Source organism: Saccoglossus kowalevskii, chromosome 19 (assembly GCF_978046115.1).
Source record: "Saccoglossus kowalevskii chromosome 19, keSacKowa6.1, whole genome shotgun sequence".
In the NCBI taxonomy this organism is placed as follows: domain Eukaryota; kingdom Metazoa; phylum Hemichordata; class Enteropneusta; family Harrimaniidae; genus Saccoglossus; species Saccoglossus kowalevskii.
Window position 1 is genome coordinate 1,454,203 of NC_140659.1, and position 18,431 is coordinate 1,472,633.

Consider the following 18,431-nt stretch of genomic DNA (forward strand, 5'->3'; position numbering starts at 1 on the left):
GTGTAAATCACTAGTATTCATATGCAGTGTAAATCACTAGTTGTATTTATATGCAGTGTAAATCACTAGTTGTATTCATATGCAGTGTAAAGTCACTAGTTGTATTCATATGCAGTGCAAATAACTAGTTGTATTCATATGCAGTGTAAAATCACTAGTTGTATTCTTATGCAATGTAAATCACTAGTTGTATTCATATGCAGTGTAAAATCACAAGTTGTATTCGTATGCAGTGTAAATCACTAGTTGTATTCATATGCAGTGTAAATCACTAGTTGTATTTATATGCAGTGTAAAATCACTAGTTGTATTCATATGCAGTGCAAATAACTAGTTGTATTCACATGCAGTGTAAATCACTAGTTGTATTCATATGCAGGGTAAATCACTAGTTGTATTCATATGCAGTGTAAAATCACTAGTTGTATTTATATGCAGTGTAAATCATAAGTTGTATTCACATGCAGTGTAAGTCACTAGTTGTATTCATATGCAGTGTAAAATCACTAGTTGTATTCATATGCAGTATAAAATCACTAGTTGTATTTATATGCAGTGTAAATCACTAGTTGTATTCATATGCAGTGTAAATCACTAGTTGTATTCATATGCAGTGTAAAATCACAAGTTGTATTCATATGCAGTGTAAATCACGAGTTGTATTCATATGCAGTGTAAATCACTAGTTGTATTTATATGCAGTGTAAATCACTAGTTGTATTCATATGCAGTGTAAATCACTAGTTGTATTCATATGCAGTGTAAATCATAAATGGTATTTATATGCAGTGTAAAATCACTAGTTGTATTTATATGCTGTGTAAATCACTAGTTGTATTTATATGCAGTGTAAATCACAAGTTGTATTTATATGCAGTGTAAATCACTAGTTGTATTCATATGCAGTATAAAATAACTAGTTGTATTCATATGCAGTGTAAAATCACTAGTTGTATTTATATGCAGTGTAAATCACTAGTTGTATTCATATGCAGTGTAAAATCACTAGTTGTATTCATATGCAGTGTAAATCACTAGTTGTATTCATATGCAGTGTAAATCACTAGTTGTATTCATATGCAGTGTAAAATCACTAGATGTATTCATATGCAGTGTAAATCACTAGTTGTATTCATATGCAGTGTAAATCACTAGTTGTATTCATATGCAGTGTAAATCACTAGTTGTATTCATATGCAGTATAAATTACTAGTTGTATTCATATGCAGTGTAAATCACGAGTTGTATTCATATGCAGTGTAAATCACTAGTTGTATTCATATGCAGTGTAAATCACTAGTTGTATTTATATGCAGTGTAAATCACTAGTTGTATTTATATGCAGTGTAAATCACTAGTTGTATTTATATGCAGTGTAAATGCAGTGTAAATCACTAGTTGTATTCATATGCAGTGTAAAATCACTAGTTGTATTCATATGCAGTGTAAATCACTAGTTGTATTCATATGCAGTGTAAATCACTAGTTGTATTCACATGCAGTGTAAAATCACCAGTTGTATTCACATGCAGTGTAAATCACTAGTTGTATTCATATGCAGTGCAAATCACTAGTTGTATTCATATGCAGTGTTAATCACTAGTTGTATTCATATGCAGTGTAAATCACTAGTATTCATATGCAGTGTAAATCACTAGTTGTATTTATATGCAGTGTAAATCACTAGTTGTATTCATATGCAGTGTAAAGTCACTAGTTGTATTCATATGCAGTGCAAATCACTAGTTGTATTCATATGCAGTGTAAAATCACTAGTTGTATTCTTATGCAATGTAAATCACTAGTTGTATTCATATGCAGTGTAAAATCACAAGTTGTATTCGTATGCAGTGTAAATCACTAGTTGTATTCATATGCAGTGTAAATCACTAGTTGTATTTATATGCAGTGTAAAATCACTAGTTGTATTTATATGCAGTGTAAATGCAGTGTAAATCACTAGTTGTATTCATATGCAGTGTAAAATCACTAGTTGTATTCATATGCAGTGTAAATCACTAGTTGTATTCATATGCAGTGTAAATCACTAGTTGTATTCACATGCAGTGTAAAATCACCAGTTGTATTCACATACAGTGTAAATCACTAGTTGTATTCATATGCAGTGCAAATCACTGGTTGTATTCATATGCAGTGTAAATCACTAGTTGTATTCATATGCAGTGTAAATCACTAGTATTCATATGCAGTGTAAATCACTAGTTGTATTTATATGCAGTGTAAATCACTAGTTGTATTCATATGCAGTGTAAAGTCACTAGTTGTATTCATATGCAGTGCAAATAACTAGTTGTATTCATATGCAGTGTAAAATCACTAGTTGTATTCTTATGCAATGTAAATCACTAGTTGTATTCATATGCAGTGTAAAATCACAAGTTGTATTCGTATGCAGTGTAAATCACTAGTTGTATTCATATGCAGTGTAAATCACTAGTTGTATTTATATGCAGTGTAAAATCACTAGTTGTATTCATATGCAGTGCAAATAACTAGTTGTATTCACATGCAGTGTAAATCACTAGTTGTATTCATATGCAGTGTAAATCACTAGTTGTATTTATATGCAGTGTAAAATCACTAGTTGTATTCACATGCAGTGTAAATCACTAGTTGTATTCATATGCAATGTAAATCACTAGTTGTATTCATATGCAGTGTAAAATCACTAGTTGTATTCATATGCAGTGTAAATCACTAGTTGTATTCATATGCTGTGTAAAATCACTAGTTGTATTTACATGCAGTGTAAATCACTAGTTGTATTCACATGTAGTGTAAATCACTAGTTGTATTCATATGCTGTGTAAATCATAAGTTGTATTCACATGCAGTGTAAATCACTAGTTGTATTTATATGCAGTGTAAATCACTAGTTGTATTCATATGCAGTGTAAATCACTAGTTGTATTCATATGCAGTGTAAATCACTAGTTGTATTCATATGCAGTGTAAATCACTAGTTGTATTCATATGCAGTGTAAAATCACTAGTTGTATTCATATGCAGTGTAAATCACTAGTTGTATTCATATGCAGTGTAAATCACTAGTTGTATTCATATGCAGTGTAAAATCACTAGTTGTATTCACATGCAGTGTAAATCACTAGTTGTATTCATATGCAGTGTAAATCACTAGTTGTATTCATATGCAGTGTAAAATCACTAGTTGTATTCACATGCAGTGTAAATCACTAGTTGTATTCATATGCAGGGTAAATCACTAGTTGTATTCATATGCTGTGTAAATCATAAGTTGTATTCACATGCAGTGTAAATCACTAGTTGTATTCATATGCTGTGTAAATCATAAGTTGTATTCACATGTAGTGTAAAATCACTAGTTGTATTCATATGCAGTGTAAATCATAAGTTGTATTCACATGTAATGTAAAATCACTAGTTGTATTCATATGCAGTGTAAATCACTAGTTGTATTCATATGCAGTGTAAATCACTAGTTGTATTCATATGCAGGGTAAATCACTAGTTGTATTCATATGCTGTGTAAATCATAAGTTGTATTCATATGCAGTGTAAAATCACTAGTTGTATTCACATGCAGTGTAAATCACTAGTTGTATTCATATGCAGGGTAAATCACTAGTTGCATTCATATGCAGTGTAAAATCACTAGTTGTATTTATATGCAGTGTAAATCATAAGTTGTATTCACATGCAGTGTAAGTCACTAGTTGTATTCATATGCAGTGTAAAATCACTAGTTGTATTTATATGCAGTATAAAATCACTAGTTGTATTTATATGCAGTGTAAATCACTAGTTGTATTCATATGCAGTGTAAATCAATAGTTGTATTCATATGCAGTGTAAAATCACAAGTTGTATTCATATGCAGTGTAAATCACTAGTTGTATTCATATGCAGTGTAAATCACTAGTTGTATTTATATGCAGTGTAAATCACTAGTTGTATTCATATGCAGTGTAAATCACTAGTTGTATTCATATGCAGTGTAAATCATAAATGGTATTTATATGCAGTGTAAAATCACTAGTTGTATTTATATGCTGTGTAAATCACTAGTTGTATTTATATGTAGTGTAAATCACTAGTTGTATTCATATGCAGTGCAAATCACTAGTTGTATTCATATGCAGTGTAAATCACTAGTTGTATTCATATGCAGTGTAAATCACTAGTATTCATATGCAGTGTAAATCACTAGTTGTATTCATATGCAGTGTAAATCACTAGTTGTATTCATATGCAGTGTAAAGTCACTAGTTGTATTCATATGCAGTGCAAATCACTAGTTGTATTCATATGCAGTGTAAAATCACTAGTTGTATTCTTATGCAATGTAAATCACTAGTTGTATTCATATGCAGTGTAAAATCACAAGTTGTATTCGTATGCAGTGTAAATCACTAGTTGTATTCATATGCAGTGTAAATCACTAGTTGTATTTATATGCAGTGTAAAATCACAAGTTGTATTCACATGCAGTGTAAAATTACTAGTTGTATTCACATGCAGTGTAAATCACTAGTTGTATTCATATGCAGTGTAAATCACTAGTTGTATTTATATGCAGTGTAAAATCACTAGTTGTATTCACATGCAGTGTAAATCACTAGTTGTATTCATATGCAATGTAAATCACTAGTTGTATTCATATGCAGTGTAAAATCACTAGTTGTATTCATATGCAGTGTAAATCACTAGTTGTATTCATATGCAGTGTAAAATCACTAGTTGTATTTATATGCAGTGTAAAATCACTAGTTGTATTTATATGCAGTGTAAATCACTAGTTGTATTCACATGTAGTGTAAATCACTAGTTGTATTCATATGCAGGGTAAATCACTAGTTGTATTTATATGCAGTGTAAATCATAAGTTGTATTCACATGCAGTGTAAGTCACTAGTTGTATTTACATGCAGTGTAAATCACTAGTTGTATTCATATGCAGGGTAAATCACTAGTTGTATTCATATGCAGGGTAAATCACTAGTTGTATTCATATGCAGTGTAAAATCACTAGTTGTATTTATATGCAGTGTAAATCACAAGTTGTATTCACATGCAGTGTAAGTCACTAGTTGTATTCATATGCAGTGTAAAATCACTAGTTGTATTTATATGCAGTATAAAATCACTAGTTGTATTTATATGCAGTGTAAATCACTAGTTGTATTCATATGCAGTGTAAATCACTAGTTGTATTCATATGCAGTGTAAAATCACAAGTTGTATTCATATGCAGTGTAAATCACGAGTTGTATTCATATGCAGTGTAAATCACTAGTTGTATTTATATGCAGTGTAAATCACTAGTTGTATTCATATGCAGTGTAAATCACTAGTTGTATTCATATGCAGTGTAAATCATAAATGGTATTTATATGCAGTGTAAAATCACTAGTTGTATTTATATGCTGAGTAAATCACTAGTTGTATTTATATGTAGTGTAAATCACTAGTTGTATTCATATGCAGTGTAAATCACTAGTTGTATTTATATGCAGTGTAAATCATAAATGGTATTTATATGCAGTGTAAAATCACTAGTTGTATTTATATGCTGTGTAAATCACTAGTTGTATTCATATGCAGTGTAAATCACTAGTTGTATTCACATGTAGTGTAAATGCATTGTAAATCACTAGTTGTATTCACATGTAGTGTAAATCACTAATTGTATTCACATGTAGTGTAAATCACTAGTTGTATTCATATGCAGTGTAAATCATAAGATATATTCACATGTAGTGTAAATCACTAGTTGTATTCATATGCATTGTAAATCACTAGTTGTATTCATATGCAGTGTAAATCACTAGTTGTATTCATATGCAGAGTGTAATCACTACAGTTGTATTCACATGTAGTGTAAATCACTAGTTGTATTCATACGTAGTGTAAATCATAAGTTGTATTCATATGCAGTGTAAATCACAAGTTGTATTCATATGCAGTGTAAATCACTAGTTGTATTCATATGCAGTATAAAATCACTAGTTGTATTCATATGCAGTGTAAAATCACTAGTTGTATTTATATGCAGTGTAAATCACTAGTTGTATTCATATGCAGTGTAAAATCACTAGTTGTATTCATATGCAGTGTAAATCACTAGTTGTATTCATATGCAGTGTAAATCACTAGTTGTATTCATATGCAGTGTAAAATCACTAGATGTATTCATATGCAGTGTAAATCACTAGTTGTATTCATATGCAGTGTAAATCACTAGTTGTATTCATATGCAGTGTAAATCACTAGTTGTATTCATATGCAGTGTAAATTACTAGTTGTATTCATATGCAGTGTAAATCACTAGTTGTATTCATATGCAGTGTAAATCACTAGTTGTATTCATATGCAGGGTAAATCACTAGTTGTATTCATATGCAGTGTAAAATCACTAGTTGTATTTATATGCAGTGTAAATCATAAGTTGTATTCACATGCAGTGTAAGTCACTAGTTGTATTCATATGCAGTGTAAAATCACTAGTTGTATTTATATGCAGTATAAAATCACTAGTTGTATTTATATGCAGTGTAAATCACTAGTTGTATTCATATGCAGTGTAAATCAATAGTTGTATTCATATGCAGTGTAAAATCACAAGTTGTATTCATATGCAGTGTAAATCACTAGTTGTATTCATATGCAGTGTAAATCACTAGTTGTATTTATATGCAGTGTAAATCACTAGTTGTATTTATATGCAGTGTAAATCACTAGTTGTATTTATATGCAGTGTAAATGCAGTGTAAATCACTAGTTGTATTCATATGCTGTGTAAAATCACTAGTTGTATTCATATGCAGTGTAAATCACTAGTTGTATTCATATGCAGTGTAAATCACTAGTTGTATTCACATGCAGTGTAAAATCACCAGTTGTATTCACATGCAGTGTAAATCACTAGTTGTATTCATATGCAGTGTAAATCACTAGTTGTATTCATATGCAGTGTAAATCACTAGTTGTATTTATATGCAGTGTAAATCACTAGTTGTATTCATATGCAGTGTAAAGTCACTAGTTGTATTCATATGCAGTGCAAATCACTAGTTGTATTCATATGCAGTGTAAAATCACTAGTTGTATTCTTATGCAATGTAAATCACTAGTTGTATTCATATGCAGTGTAAAATCACAAGTTGTATTCGTATGCAGTGTAAATCACTAGTTGTATTCATATGCAGTGTAAATCACTAGTTGTATTTATATGCAGTGTAAAATCACTAGTTGTATTTATATGCAGTGTAAATGCAGTGTAAATCACTAGTTGTATTCATATGCAGTGTAAAATCACTAGTTGTATTCATATGCAGTGTAAAATCACTAGTTGTATTCTTATGCAATGTAAATCACAAGTTGTATTCATATGCAGTGTAAAATCACAAGTTGTATTCGTATGCAGTGTAAATCACTAGTTGTATTCATATGCAGTGTAAATCACTAGTTGTATTTATATGCAGTGTAAAATCACAAGTTGTATTCACATGCAGTGTAAGTCACTAGTTGTATTCATATTCAGTGTAAAATCACTAGTTGTATTTATATGCAGTATAAAATCACTAGTTGTATTCTTATGCAATGTAAATCACTAGTTGTATTCATATGCAGTGTAAAATCACAAGTTGTATTCGTATGCAGTGTAAATCACTAGTTGTATTCATATGCAGTGTAAATCACTAGTTGTATTTATATGCAGTGTAAAATCACTAGTTGTATTTATATGCAGTGTAAATGCAGTGTAAATCACTAGTTGTATTCATATGCAGTGTAAAATCACTAGTTGTATTCATATGCAGTGTAAAATCACTAGTTGTATTCTTATGCAATGTAAATCACAAGTTGTATTCATATGCAGTGTAAAATCACAAGTTGTATTCGTATGCAGTGTAAATCACTAGTTGTATTCATATGCAGTGTAAATCACTAGTTGTATTTATATGCAGTGTAAAATCACAAGTTGTATTCACATGCAGTGTAAGTCACTAGTTGTATTCATATTCAGTGTAAAATCACTAGTTGTATTTATATGCAGTATAAAATCACTAGTTGTATTTATATGCAGTGTAAATCACTAGTTGTATTCATATGCAGTGTAAATCAATAGTTGTATTCATATGCAGTGTAAAATCACAAGTTGTATTCATATGCAGTGTAAATCACTAGTTGTATTCATATGCAGTGTAAATCACTAGTTGTATTTATATGCAGTGTAAATCACTAGTTGTATTCATATGCAGTGTAAATCACTAGTTGTATTCATATGCAGTGTAAATCATAAATGGTATTTATATGCAGTGTAAAATCACTAGTTGTATTTATATGCAGTGTAAATCACTAGTTGTATTCATATGCAGTGTAAAATCACTAGTTGTATTCATATGCAGTGTAAATCACTAGTTGTATTCATATGCAGTGTAAATCACTAGTTGTATTCATATGCAGTGTAAAATCACTAGATGTATTCATATGCAGTGTAAATCACTAGTTGTATTCATATGCAGTGTAAATCACTAGTTGTATTCATATGCAGTGTAAATCACTAGTTGTATTCATATGCAGTGTAAATTACTAGTTGTATTCATATGCAGTGTAAATCACTAGTTGTATTCATATGCAGTGTAAATCACTAGTTGTATTCATATGCAGGGTAAATCACTAGTTGTATTCATATGCAGTGTAAAATCACTAGTTGTATTTATATGCAGTGTAAATCATAAGTTGTATTCACATGCAGTGTAAGTCACTAGTTGTATTCATATGCAGTGTAAAATCACTAGTTGTATTTATATGCAGTATAAAATCACTAGTTGTATTTATATGCAGTGTAAATCACTAGTTGTATTCATATGCAGTGTAAATCAATAGTTGTATTCATATGCAGTGTAAAATCACAAGTTGTATTCATATGCAGTGTAAATCACTAGTTGTATTCATATGCAGTGTAAATCACTAGTTGTATTTATATGCAGTGTAAATCACTAGTTGTATTTATATGCAGTGTAAATCACTAGTTGTATTTATATGCAGTGTAAATGCAGTGTAAATCACTAGTTGTATTCATATGCTGTGTAAAATCACTAGTTGTATTCATATGCAGTGTAAATCACTAGTTGTATTCATATGCAGTGTAAATCACTAGTTGTATTCACATGCAGTGTAAAATCACCAGTTGTATTCACATGCAGTGTAAATCACTAGTTGTATTCATATGCAGTGTAAATCACTAGTTGTATTCATATGCAGTGTAAATCACTAGTTGTATTTATATGCAGTGTAAATCACTAGTTGTATTCATATGCAGTGTAAAGTCACTAGTTGTATTCATATGCAGTGCAAATCACTAGTTGTATTCATATGCAGTGTAAAATCACTAGTTGTATTCTTATGCAATGTAAATCACTAGTTGTATTCATATGCAGTGTAAAATCACAAGTTGTATTCGTATGCAGTGTAAATCACTAGTTGTATTCATATGCAGTGTAAATCACTAGTTGTATTTATATGCAGTGTAAAATCACTAGTTGTATTTATATGCAGTGTAAATGCAGTGTAAATCACTAGTTGTATTCATATGCAGTGTAAAATCACTAGTTGTATTCATATGCAGTGTAAAATCACTAGTTGTATTCTTATGCAATGTAAATCACAAGTTGTATTCATATGCAGTGTAAAATCACAAGTTGTATTCGTATGCAGTGTAAATCACTAGTTGTATTCATATGCAGTGTAAATCACTAGTTGTATTTATATGCAGTGTAAAATCACAAGTTGTATTCACATGCAGTGTAAGTCACTAGTTGTATTCATATTCAGTGTAAAATCACTAGTTGTATTTATATGCAGTATAAAATCACTAGTTGTATTCTTATGCAATGTAAATCACTAGTTGTATTCATATGCAGTGTAAAATCACAAGTTGTATTCGTATGCAGTGTAAATCACTAGTTGTATTCATATGCAGTGTAAATCACTAGTTGTATTTATATGCAGTGTAAAATCACTAGTTGTATTTATATGCAGTGTAAATGCAGTGTAAATCACTAGTTGTATTCATATGCAGTGTAAAATCACTAGTTGTATTCATATGCAGTGTAAAATCACTAGTTGTATTCTTATGCAATGTAAATCACAAGTTGTATTCATATGCAGTGTAAAATCACAAGTTGTATTCGTATGCAGTGTAAATCACTAGTTGTATTCATATGCAGTGTAAATCACTAGTTGTATTTATATGCAGTGTAAAATCACAAGTTGTATTCACATGCAGTGTAAGTCACTAGTTGTATTCATATTCAGTGTAAAATCACTAGTTGTATTTATATGCAGTATAAAATCACTAGTTGTATTTATATGCAGTGTAAATCACTAGTTGTATTCATATGCAGTGTAAATCAATAGTTGTATTCATATGCAGTGTAAAATCACAAGTTGTATTCATATGCAGTGTAAATCACTAGTTGTATTCATATGCAGTGTAAATCACTAGTTGTATTTATATGCAGTGTAAATCACTAGTTGTATTCATATGCAGTGTAAATCACTAGTTGTATTCATATGCAGTGTAAATCATAAATGGTATTTATATGCAGTGTAAAATCACTAGTTGTATTTATATGCTGTGTAAATCACTAGTTGTATTTATATGTAGTGTAAATCACTAGTTGTATTCATATGCAGTGCAAATCACTAGTTGTATTCATATGCAGTGTAAATCACTAGTTGTATTCATATGCAGTGTAAATCACTAGTATTCATATGCAGTATAAATCACTAGTTGTATTCATATGCAGTGTAAATCACTAGTTGTATTCATATGCAGTGTAAATCACTAGTTGTATTCACATGCAGTGTAAAATCACCAGTTGTATTCACATGCAGTGTAAATCACTAGTTGTATTCATATGCAGTGCAAATCACTAGTTGTATTCATATGCAGTGTAAATCACTAGTTGTATTCATATGCAGTGTAAATCACTAGTATTCATATGCAGTGTAAATCACTAGTTGTATTTATATGCAGTGTAAATCACTAGTTGTATTCATATGCAGTGTAAAGTCACTAGTTGTATTCATATGCAGTGCAAATAACTAGTTGTATTCATATGCAGTGTAAAATCACTAGTTGTATTCTTATGCAATGTAAATCACTAGTTGTATTCATATGCAGTGTAAAATCACTAGTTGTATTCGTATGCAGTGTAAATCACTAGTTGTATTCATATGCAGTGTAAATCACTAGTTGTATTTATATGCAGTGTAAAATCACAAGTTGTATTCACATGCAGTGTAAAATCACTAGTTGTATTCACATGCAGTGTAAATCACTAGTTGTATTCATATGCAGTGTAAATCACTAGTTGTATTTATATGCAGTGTAAAATCACTAGTTGTATTCACATGCAGTGTAAATCACTAGTTGTATTCATATGCAATGTAAATCACTAGTTGTATTCATATGCAGTGTAAAATCACTAGTTGTATTCATATGCAGTGTAAATCACTAGTTGTATTCATATGCAGTGTAAAATCACTAGTTGTATTTATATGCAGTGTAAAATCACTAGTTGTATTTACATGCAGTGTAAATCACTAGTTGTATTCACATGTAGTGTAAATCACTAGTTGTATTCATATGCAGGGTAAATCACTAGTTGTATTCATATGCAGTGTAAAATCACTAGTTGTATTTATATGCAGTGTAAATCACTAGTTGTATTCATATGCAGTGTAAAATCACTAGTTGTATTCATATGCAGTGTAAATCACTAGTTGTATTCATATGCAGTGTAAAATCACTAGTTGTATTTATATGCAGTGTAAAATCACTAGTTGTATTTACATGCAGTGTAAATCACTAGTTGTATTCACATGTAGTGTAAATCACTAGTTGTATTCATATGCAGGGTAAATCACTAGTTGTATTTATATGCAGTGTAAATCATAAGTTGTATTCACATGCAGTGTAAGTCACTAGTTGTATTCATATGCAGTGTAAAATCACTAGTTGTATTTATATGCAGTGTAAATCACTAGTTGTATTCATATGCAGGGTAAATCACTAGTTGTATTCACATGCAGTGTAAATCACTAGTTGTATTCATATGCAGGGTAAATCACTAGTTGTATTCATATGCAGTGTAAAATCACTAGTTGTATTTATATGCAGTGTAAATCATAAGTTGTATTCACATGCAGTGTAAGTCACTAGTTGTATTCATATGCAGTGTAAAATCACTAGTTGTATTTATATGCAGTATAAAATCACTAGTTGTATTTATATGCAGTGTAAATCACTAGTTGTATTCATATGCAGTGTAAATCAATAGTTGTATTCATATGCAGTGTAAAATCACAAGTTGTATTCATATGCAGTGTAAATCACTAGTTGTATTCATATGCAGTGTAAATCACTAGTTGTATTTATATGCAGTGTAAATCACTAGTTGTATTCATATGCAGTGTAAATCACTAGTTGTATTCATATGCAGTGTAAATGATAAATGGTATTTATATGCAGTGTAAAATCACTAGTTGTATTTATATGCTGTGTAAATCACTAGTTGTATTTATATGTAGTGTAAATCACTAGTTGTATTCATATGCAGTGCAAATCACTAGTTGTATTCATATGCAGTGTAAATCACTAGTTGTATTCATATGCAGTGTAAATCACTAGTATTCATATGCAGTGTAAATCACTAGTTGTATTCATATGCAGTGTAAAGTCACTAGTTGTATTCATATGCAGTGCAAATCACTAGTTGTATTCATATGCAGTGTAAAATCACTAGTTGTATTCTTATGCAATGTAAATCACTAGTTGTATTCATATGCAGTGTAAAATCACAAGTTGTATTCGTATGCAGTGTAAATCACTAGTTGTATTCATATGCAGTGTAAATCACTAGTTGTATTTATATGCAGTGTAAAATCACAAGTTGTATTCACATGCAGTGTAAAATCACTAGTTGTATTCACATGCAGTGTAAATCACTAGTTGTATTCATATGCAGTGTAAATCACTAGTTGTATTTATATGCAGTGTAAAATCACTAGTTGTATTCACATGCAGTGTAAATCACTAGTTGTATTCATATGCAATGTAAATCACTAGTTGTATTCATATGCAGTGTAAAATCACTAGTTGTATTCATATGCAGTGTAAATCACTAGTTGTATTCATATGCAGTGTAAAATCACTAGTTGTATTTATATGCAGTGTAAAATCACTAGTTGTATTTATATGCAGTGTAAATCACTAGTTGTATTCACATGTAGTGTAAATCACTAGTTGTATTCATATGCAGTGTAAAATCACTAATTGTATTTATATGCAGTGTAAATCATAAGTTGTATTCACATGCAGTGTAAGTCACTAGTTGTATTCATATGCAGTGTAAATCAGTAGTTGTATTCACATGCAGTGTAAATCACTAGTTGTATTCATATGCAGGGTAAATCACTAGTTGTATTCATATGCAGTGTAAAATCACTAGTTGTATTTATATGCAGTGTAAAATCACAAGTTGTATTCACATGCAGTGTAAAATCACTAGTTGTATTCACATGCAGTGTAAATCACTAGTTGTATTCATATGCAGTGTAAATCACTAGTTGTATTTATATGCAGTGTAAAATCACTAGTTGTATTCACATGCAGTGTAAATCACTAGTTGTATTCATATGCAATGTAAATCACTAGTTGTATTCATATGCAGTGTAAAATCACTAGTTGTATTCATATGCAGTGTAAATCACTAGTTGTATTCATATGCAGTGTAAAATCACTAGTTGTATTTATATGCAGTGTAAAATCACTAGTTGTATTTATATGCAGTGTAAATCACTAGTTGTATTCACATGTAGTGTAAATCACTAGTTGTATTCATATGCAGTGTAAAATCACTAATTGTATTTATATGCAGTGTAAATCATAAGTTGTATTCACATGCAGTGTAAGTCACTAGTTGTATTCATATGCAGTGTAAATCACTAGTTGTATTCACATGCAGTGTAAATCACTAGTTGTATTCATATGCAGGGTAAATCACTAGTTGTATTCATATGCAGTGTAAAATCACTAGTTGTATTTATATGCAGTGTAAATCATAAGTTGTATTCACATGCAGTGTAAGTCACTAGTTGTATTCATATGCAGTGTAAAATCACTAGTTGTATTTATATGCAGTATAAAATCACTAGTTGTATTTATATGCAGTGTAAATCACTAGTTGTATTCATATGCAGTGTAAAATCACAAGTTGTATTCATATGCAGTGTAAATCACTAGTTGTATTCATATGCAGTGTAAATCACTAGTTGTATTTATATGCAGTGTAAATCACTAGTTGTATTCACATGCAGTGTAAATCACTAGTTGTATTCATATGCAGTGTAAATCATAAATGGTATTTATATGCAGTGTAAAATCACTAGTTGTATTTATATGCTGTGTAAATCACTAGTTGTATTTATATGTAGTGTAAATCACTAGTTGTATTCATATGCAGTGTAAATCACTAGTTGTATTTATATGCAGTGTAAATCATAAATGGTATTTATATGCAGTGTAAAATCACTAGTTGTATTTATATGCTGTGTAAATCACTAGTTGTATTCATATGCAGTGTAAATCACTAGTTGTATTTATATGTAGTGTAAATCACTAGTTGTATTCATATGCAGTGTAAATCACTAGTTGTATTCACATGCAGTGTAAAATCACTAGTTGTATTCATATGCAGTGTAAATCACTAGTTGTATTCATATGCAGTGTAAATCACTAGTTGTATTTATATGCAGTGTAAAATCACTAGTTGTATTTATATGCTGTGTAAATCACTAGTTGTATTTATATGCAGTGTAAATCACTAGTTGTATTTATATGCAGTGTAAATCACTAGTTGTATTCATATGCAGTGTAAAATCACTAGTTGTATTCATATGCAGTGTAAATCACTAGTTGTATTTATATGCAGTGTAAAATCACTAGTTGTATTCACATGCAGTGTAAATCACTAGTTGTATTCATATGCAATGTAAATCACTAGTTGTATTCATATGCAGTGTAAAATCACTAGTTGTATTCATATGCAGTGTAAATCACTAGTTGTATTCATATGCAGTGTAAAATCACTAGTTGTATTTATATGCAGTGTAAAATCACTAGTTGTATTTATATGCAGTGTAAATCACTAGTTGTATTCACATGTAGTGTAAATCACTAGTTGTATTCATATGCAGTGTAAAATCACTAATTGTATTTATATGCAGTGTAAATCATAAGTTGTATTCACATGCAGTGTAAGTCACTAGTTGTATTCATATGCAGTGTAAATCACTAGTTGTATTCACATGCAGTGTAAATCACTAGTTGTATTCATATGCAGGGTAAATCACTAGTTGTATTCATATGCAGTGTAAAATCACTAGTTGTATTTATATGCAGTGTAAATCATAAGTTGTATTCACATGCAGTGTAAGTCACTAGTTGTATTCATATGCAGTGTAAAATCACTAGTTGTATTTATATGCAGTATAAAATCACTAGTTGTATTTATATGCAGTGTAAATCACTAGTTGTATTCATATGCAGTGTAAAATCACAAGTTGTATTCATATGCAGTGTAAATCACTAGTTGTATTCATATGCAGTGTAAATCACTAGTTGTATTTATATGCAGTGTAAATCACTAGTTGTATTCACATGCAGTGTAAATCACTAGTTGTATTCATATGCAGTGTAAATCATAAATGGTATTTATATGCAGTGTAAAATCACTAGTTGTATTTATATGCTGTGTAAATCACTAGTTGTATTTATATGTAGTGTAAATCACTAGTTGTATTCATATGCAGTGTAAATCACTAGTTGTATTTATATGCAGTGTAAATCATAAATGGTATTTATATGCAGTGTAAAATCACTAGTTGTATTTATATGCTGTGTAAATCACTAGTTGTATTCATATGCAGTGTAAATCACTAGTTGTATTTATATGTAGTGTAAATCACTAGTTGTATTCATATGCAGTGTAAATCACTAGTTGTATTCACATGCAGTGTAAAATCACTAGTTGTATTCATATGCAGTGTAAATCACTAGTTGTATTCATATGCAGTGTAAATCACTAGTTGTATTTATATGCAGTGTAAAATCACTAGTTGTATTTATATGCTGTGTAAATCACTAGTTGTATTTATATGCAGTGTAAATCACTAGTTGTATTTATATGCAGTGTAAATCACTAGTTGTATTCATATGCAGTGTAAAATCACTAGTTGTATTCATATGCAGTGTAAATCACTAGTTGTATTCATATGCAGTGTAAAATCACAAGTTGTATTCACATGCAGTGTAAGTCACTAGTTGTATTCATATGCAGTGTAAAATCACTAGTTGTATTCATATGCAGTGTAAATCACTAGTTGTATTCATATGCAGTGTAAAATCACTAGTTGTATTTATATGCAGTGTAAAATCACTAGTTGTATTTACATGCAGTGTAAATCACTAGTTGTATTCACATGTAGTGTAAATCACTAGTTGTATTCATATGCAGGGTAAATCACTAGTTGTATTCATATGCAGTGTAAAATCACTAGTTGTATTTATATGCAGTGTAAATCATAAGTTGTATTCACATGCAGTGTAAGTCACTAGTTGTATTCATATGCAGTGTAAATCACTAGTTGTATTTATATGCAGTGTAAATCATAAGTTGTATTCACATGCAGTGTAAGTCACTAGTTGTATTCATATGCAGTGTAAAATCACTAGTTGTATTTATATGCAGTGTAAATCACTAGTTGTATTCATATGCAGGGTAAATCACTAGTTGTATTCACATGCAGTGTAAATCACTAGTTGTATTCATATGCAGGGTAAATCACTAGTTGTATTCATATGCAGTGTAAAATCACTAGTTGTATTTATATGCAGTGTAAATCATAAGTTGTATTCACATGCAGTGTAAGTCACTAGTTGTATTCATATGCAGTGTAAAATCACTAGTTGTATTTATATGCAGTATAAAATCACTAGTTGTATTTATATGCAGTGTAAATCACTAGTTGTATTCATATGCAGTGTAAATCAATAGTTGTATTCATATGCAGTGTAAAATCACAAGTTGTATTCATATGCAGTGTAAATCACTAGTTGTATTCATATGCAGTGTAAATCACTAGTTGTATTTATATGCAGTGTAAATCACTAGTTGTATTCATATGCAGTGTAAATCACTAGTTGTATTCATATGCAGTGTAAATGATAAATGGTATTTATATGCAGTGTAAAATCACTAGTTGTATTTATATGCTGTGTAAATCACTAGTTGTATTTATATGTAGTGTAAATCACTAGTTGTATTCATATGCAGTGCAAATCACTAGTTGTATTCATATGCAGTGTAAATCACTAGTTGTATTCATATGCAGTGTAAATCACTAGTATTCATATGCAGTGTAAATCACTAGTTGTATTCATATGCAGTGTAAATCACTAGTTGTATTCATATGCAGTGTAAAGTCACTAGTTGTATTCATATGCAGTGCAAATCACTAGTTGTATTCATATGCAGTGTAAAATCACTAGTTGTATTCTTATGCAATGTAAATCTCTAGTTGTATTCATATGCAGTGTAAAATCACAAGTTGTATTCGTATGCAGTGTAAATCACTAGTTGTATTCATATGCAGTGTAAATCACTAGTTGTATTTATATGCAGTGTAAAATCACAAGTTGTATTCACATGCAGTGTAAAATCACTAGTTGTATTCACATGCAGTGTAAATCACTAGTTGTATTCATATGCAGTGTAAATCACTAGTTGTATTTATATGCAGTGTAAAATCACTAGTTGTATTCACATGCAGTGTAAATCACTAGTTGTATTCATATGCAATGTAAATCACTAGTTGTATTCATATGCAGTGTAAAATCACTAGTTGTATTCATATGCAGTGTAAATCACTAGTTGTATTCATATGCAGTGTAAAATCACTAGTTGTATTTATATGCTGTGTAAAATCACTAGTTGTATTTATATGCAGTGTAAATCACTAGTTGTATTCACATGTAGTGTAAATCACTAGTTGTATTCATATGCAGTGTAAAATCACTAATTGTATTTATATGCAGTGTAAATCATAAGTTGTATTCACATGCAGTGTAAGTCACTAGTTGTATTCATATGCAGTGTAAATCACTAGTTGTATTCACATGCAGTGTAAATCACTAGTTGTATTCATATGCAGGGTAAATCACTAGTTGTATTCATATGCAGTGTAAAATCACTAGTTGTATTTATATGCAGTGTAAAATCACAAGTTGTATTCACATGCAGTGTAAAATCACTAGTTGTATTCACATGCAGTGTAAATCACTAGTTGTATTCATATGCAGT